This window comes from Diuraphis noxia, unplaced genomic scaffold (assembly GCF_037042655.1).
Source record: "Diuraphis noxia isolate RWA-SAM2 unplaced genomic scaffold, SU_Dnox_SAM2 contig0002, whole genome shotgun sequence".
Classification (NCBI taxonomy): domain Eukaryota; kingdom Metazoa; phylum Arthropoda; class Insecta; order Hemiptera; family Aphididae; genus Diuraphis; species Diuraphis noxia.
In genome coordinates, this window is record NW_028301712.1 from 12,030,865 (window position 1) to 12,037,510 (window position 6,646).

The following is a 6,646-nucleotide window of genomic DNA, read 5'->3' on the forward strand; positions in this document are numbered from 1 at the left end:
GTTATAGTATATTAGTATATATATATACGAAATGTTACACTTTTAGTTAAGGTGTACGCGTGTATGTATTAATTATTTGGTTCTTTTATATTATGATCTATAATGTCTTAAATCTTATAATACCATTGATGAAATTGAAATTTGAATTATGCTGATTGTAAAATCATTAAAATCAATGGCTTTGAATTAATGAAGTGTGTTAATTATTATACAAAGTTTTGTAAACTGTGCAGACTTAAGTGTTATACGACGCTGATCAAAGTCTTTGTCATCAAAATAAAATTAGATTGCACATGCGTTTCAAAACTTATCGTCGTTTTTCTGCTTTTTTAAAGATAATAAGACAGTTTATGAATACCGTATAGTTATTTAGATGAAATTTAGTATAATCGCGTATAGAAAATGTGTGAAGCACTGAAGTCAGTAATAGTGTTTTACCGATTGGTTAGAACTTATATAGAAGCTATATAAAGTATTATATAATGTACATATTTTACATTTATATCTTACCTAACAATGCCGATGTCTAGAAGGCTAAGGCAAAGTGTCAAAAAAAAAAAAAACAACTACATTGTGTTTTGATTTAATAACCAAATAAATACATACTATAACATAGGATATAAATTACACGTAGATTCATAGGCGCCCGCAAGGGGGGGCGGCAAGCTGGGGCATTTGCCCCCCTCTGGCTTTTTCAAAATATTTTTTTTTAATTGAATGTTTTAAGATAAATTACAATATTATACTAAACAACAAATTTAAAGTATAAAACAAGTTGTAATATAATAAAATAAAATATATTGTATACGAGTATAATAAAAAAGGTTATTATTTTAAAACACCTAGTGAAATTATAATATTTATCCTCAAATCCTAACATTGCCCCCCCCCCCTAGGAACATTTCTGCAGGCGCCTATGCATAGATTGTAAGTAGATCGAATATTATAATAAAGCTAAATAAATACATTTTTGTTGCCGACTTTTAGTGTCGTTTTATTATAGTAATGCATGTTTACTACCAGTAGTTTCGTATAGGTTACTTTCAACGTTATCTAACGACATCTACTCAAACACTGCATACTCATACACTGAATGTGTACATATAGGTGTAACTACATTTGTAGTTTTATATTTTTTCTGTGCCTAGTCAACTAGGTATTAATATTTTATATTTTTCCAACGTAACAAAATAAAAAAGGGGGAAAGTGGATGTCGCTCTATCGGCTGTACAGTAGGTTACTAGTGGGTTACTGTAATGGATGGAATTAAATTTGAATCCAATGATATTATATCACTGTATACGAAAAACGCTTCTGAGCGAAGACGGTTTATCTGTCTAGGATATATTATAGATTATTAAAAATTTTCAAATCTTAGATTTAAAATAAATTTTTTTTATGAATTTCTAGCTTAAAATAATTTGCGAATTTTCGTGATTTTTACGTATGTTGTCAAAATTAAAATTTGAATGATTGTAAAAAAAATTGTGCCTATATATATATATATATATATCTTTTATTTTTCACCTGCTATTGTAACAATATATTAAGAGCCTTGTATTTAATTTTCAAATCTTAGATTTAAAAAGAAAAACTTTTATGAATTTTCTAGCTTAAAACAATTTGCGTATTTTCGTGATTTTTACGTATTTTGTCAAAATTCAAACTTTGAATGCTTATAAAAAAAATCGTGCCTATGTATTTTTAATATTTTTTAACTGCTATTGTTACAATGTGTTAAAAGCCTTGTATTAAATTTTCAAGCTTTTCTACCAAACAAATACATTTTTATCGATATTTATAGAAAAAAAACTAAAAAAGTTGAAAAATTAAAATGTCAGTAAACAGATCAAAACAAATCAAAATATTTTGAAAAATTTATAAAATATATAAAATGCCTATATAAACATTCAGTCAAAATTTCAAGTATCTGCGGTCATTCGTTTTAGACTTTTAGAGTTACAACAAAATAAGAAAATCGCTAAATGTGAAATCCAGTGAAAATCCAATGTTGTAGAAATTTAAATTTCATACTCATAAAAATTTAATTTGAATTTTCGGTGGACTTTTTATTTGTGATAAAGATTGAAAAACTTTTAAGGAATCTTGTATTCAATTTTCAAATCTTAGATTTAAAAAGAAAATTTTTTATGAATTTCTAGCTTAAAATAATTTGTGAATTTTCGTGATTTTTACGTATTTTGTCAAAATTCAAACTTTGAATGCTTATAAAAAAAAATTGTGACTATGAATTTCTTTTATTTTTCAACTGCTATTATAACAATATGTTAAGAGCCTTGTATTAAATTTTCAAGCTAACAAATAAATTTTTATCGATATTAATTTTAAAAAAACTAATAATGATCGAAAATTTCAAATGCCCATGAATAGTTCAACATTCTGTGAAAATGTCATGTATCTATATCTATATCTATATGGTCATTTGTTTTAAAGTTACATCAAAAACCAAAATCGATTTTGTCGAAAACTGATTGTGAGTAAAATTTCCCGTTTGTCCCTTTATTTTTAGTTTGTTTTTCTCGATTATTTAGAAAAGTATTAAGAATTTTTTACTTTTGACCCTCCAAAGTACCATCTAGATTCACTTTCTGATCGAACGAAGTGAAATCAAAAATCGAAGCACTTTTACTGCCCCAAAACGTGATGAACAGACACAAAATAAAAAATAAATAAAAACACACATCATTGTAAAATCAATACATTCATCGCTCCGCTCACAATCTAAAATTACGTGCATTTTAATTCTTGCTCAATAATGTTTGTACATATTCGTAAAACTGGGGAAGAAAAAATAATGTTATTTTTTTAAGCAATTTACTAAAATGTATGTTATATTTCTAAAATCCACCGTGCGATACTGCGATCACACATTTTTAGATAAGATACTCCGATAGGTACTTATTTACTTTTCGCAATGAGCTCCGAAATTCTAAACCGGGATAAAACTCATCAATCTTACTAATGACCACAATTTTTGTAGGTAGTGAACCACTACGTTTACAAAATTATATGAGGTTTATTCTGTCTCGCTATTATAATATAAAGCCCAAAAGTACTAAATATGATACATAAGCATGACACAAATATGATACATCAATCTCAAAAAACAGTTTCTTAAATCATGTCTAGATGACAAAGTATAATGGACATGGGTATTGATAACTCTCCACATGATTTAATGTCCTCGACAACCGGCTATATCAATTTTTTTTTATCGTCTATTTTCAATATGGTTTGTTTGAGCATATCATAATTGAAAAAAATGTACCGTATTGTACATTATTATAATATTTCTGATCATCTACTAGGATTTTATTATTTATCAAAACTAAAAAGTATCTACTTTTGGAGACATATACCTACCTGGCTACCTAATTTCAATTTTTAATGTAATAATTACTAGAATCTAGATAAAGATGTATCAATAGTATCAACATTCAACACATAGTATATTTTTCATGGGTGTTATGTAAATGATTTTACATATTTTACCTTCTATTATTCCGGAGCCTAATTTATACTTATAAATAAATATAGTTGATACCTATTTGAATATAAAAATATATAGAAGTAGACACATTAACTCCATGTTTTATAAATTATAAGTTTTATCATATATATTTTTTTTTTAATAATTATTTATAAATAATGATTTTTTAGTGGTATTTTCAACAGCAGTAATAGGTAGGTCTAAATGTATTATTATTATTTTAATCAAAACACTACCATAAAAACAAGATAATTTTATTAAATTCGTATATTCAATTTGTAAAAATTATTATTAAAATGGTTAACTACTATAATTATAATATTAGATACACAGATAAAAATAACAAAAACCATATGGTTCATAATATAGTATATAATATTATGCTTAAGCCTTAAAATAATTAAGTTAAGATAAATTTTTGTTTATACTGTATATAGGAACCTACCACCACCTAATAGAGTTACAGTTTTATGGTTGGTCTGTTAATTTGCTAAATATATTTTAATTATATGCTGAAAAAATAAAACCTAACTATTTATTAATTAATATAGACAATACTAAATAATTTAAATGTTAATACAAGGATTTTATGCAAAATATACAATATCTTTAAAAGTTGAAAAGTACATCAAACTATTATTTTTGAGTCATAAATTAACATAGATGAATATTTTTGGAATCAATATTTCACAATGTAATTATGTATAAAGAATTTGAAAAAAAATTACTATAATAATAAATTAAACATAATTGTATCAAATAGATGTATGTAGATAAAACTTTTACATACCTAGATGAAAAAAAAATATTAAACAAAATACATACATTCATCCCACATTCGGTTATAAACTAGGTAGTAAATGTAATACAATTTATCCAAAAATATATAAACAAAAACTATTGTTTGTGCCTTTGACAACATTTATCAAGCTTTTGTATTTCAAAAATGTTATCCAAATTATATAGAATTATCTGAGAATATGTTTAATTAATTATTTATTTTTAGTTTTCATATCTTATGAAGAAATGTTTGTTATTAAAATAAACATAAAATCGGAAAAGTCACTATATGATGTATAAATGGAGTCGATATGTCAAGTGTATCTTATCGTCATTGATTAGTTATTTTTAATGAACGTGTTAAGTTTAAAATTTAAAATTTAACGATAAATGATAAATCAGTGCATACGAAAAACGATTCTGGATGGAGGTCTGACATTATTTCTAAGGATATTTTATTATATATTTATACTTTGTTACCTTATAATTTATTTTTATTTTAGTGATACATTCGTATAGGTTGGTTGAATTAATTTTCATTGATAAAAAATTGAATATTATCATAATATTATTTCATAAAATCATAAATGTAATATAATTATAATTTACATTATAATTTTATATAGGTACCTATTAAACGTTATGAATATAATATTTAAAAAACACTGTGTCACTGTAGAAGACTAAAACGGTATGATCTATGAATAGGTTTGTGGTATAAATAGATCAAAATATTTTGAAAATTGCATTGTGTAAATATACTCGTAGTAAATAATGATATAAGTAGGTATATAGTATCGAAAAGTTTGAAGTCCCTGCGAATAATAGGTATTTTATGAATATTTAGTTTTATCGAATTTTTAACTTGAAATGTTTATTAAAAATGACTGTGCCCATGGATTTTAAATAATGATAAATATAATGTTAGTATTTTAATCAGTTTGGTAAAATGCTAATTTATTGGTTAGAAATGCATATAGAAGGTAGAATACTAGAATAATTTTAGTATTGTTCTAAAATCTACCGACTACTATATGCGTCTATGCACCAGCAGCGCCGAAATATTTATAATATACACTATGGCATCGTACTTCAAGGGGCCCTCCTTCACTACCCTTTACTTTAATTTAATCACCAGATACAAGCTAAAACATCTAAATGATCAATCATTTTTTTTTTACATTTTAATGTAAATTCTGGATCCACAGCGGGAGCTCTGCAGTGCTCTACAGTAAGCCTCTTCTCTATATAAGAAACTACTATGGCATATTATATCATATTATCATATATTTATATAAATAAGTGATCAGCGCTAAGTACTAGGTATATGCTACACAGTAGTTAGTACAAACTAATTAGTTGATCATATAATTATATTATAGTTAAAAAATACTGCATGTCTATTGTACAGTATAGGTTCTATTATAGAACTGCTGAAATACAAAGGGTATGCGTATGACGCGTGGTAAACTAAAATTTCTAAGACTAAACTATTATAGTTCTTAACTTCTTTCTAAAATATAGAAACTAGGTAAAATAGTAGGTAATGTTAGAAAATGGTAATATATCTAACTGCACATAGAAAAATAAACTTGGGTGAATATTATAAATATTATAAATATCCACAAGAGTATATCGTTAATCATAGGCGAGCGTAGACCTAATTGGCAGTGTGGGCTAAACCAATTATGATAATATAGATTAATATAGATACCTATTACTTAAAGAGATAAATTAGAGATATTTTATCATTGCAATTTTTTCAATTATTGTTCAACGTATTTAATTAACTATTATCATTGGCGATTGTAATTTGTAATTTTATTATTAAAGTTTCGTGATAACAATTTATCAGGTCGCAATAATATGTAGGTACCTACAACCACAGAACAATAATTAGTACTAATACAACAATAATTAGTACAGTACGATTCACAGGATGGCCCACCTGGCCCACCCCGTGCGCACGGGCTACACGGCTATATCGTTATAGTAAATAAGTAAATAATTATAATATTTCACTCATTAAATACCTACCACCCATATTATAATATTAAATTATTAAATGTAATATTAGTACGAACAACTGACACTCTACATGGTAGCGCTACTAGGTACGTTTCCATTTTAGAAACTTCACGAGTCACCTAATCACACCACGATGTTCATATTGTTCCGTGCAGACCGTGACAGTGTGACACAGATATAGATATTATCTGTGTTCTGTGATTAGAAAAATTCTTTATTATCTACGGTGATTATAGATAATAGATAATATTATCTATTATAGATAATAGATTATCTATAATCATAAAGTGTTATCAGAGTAAATTATAAACATAAACAACTTTATCA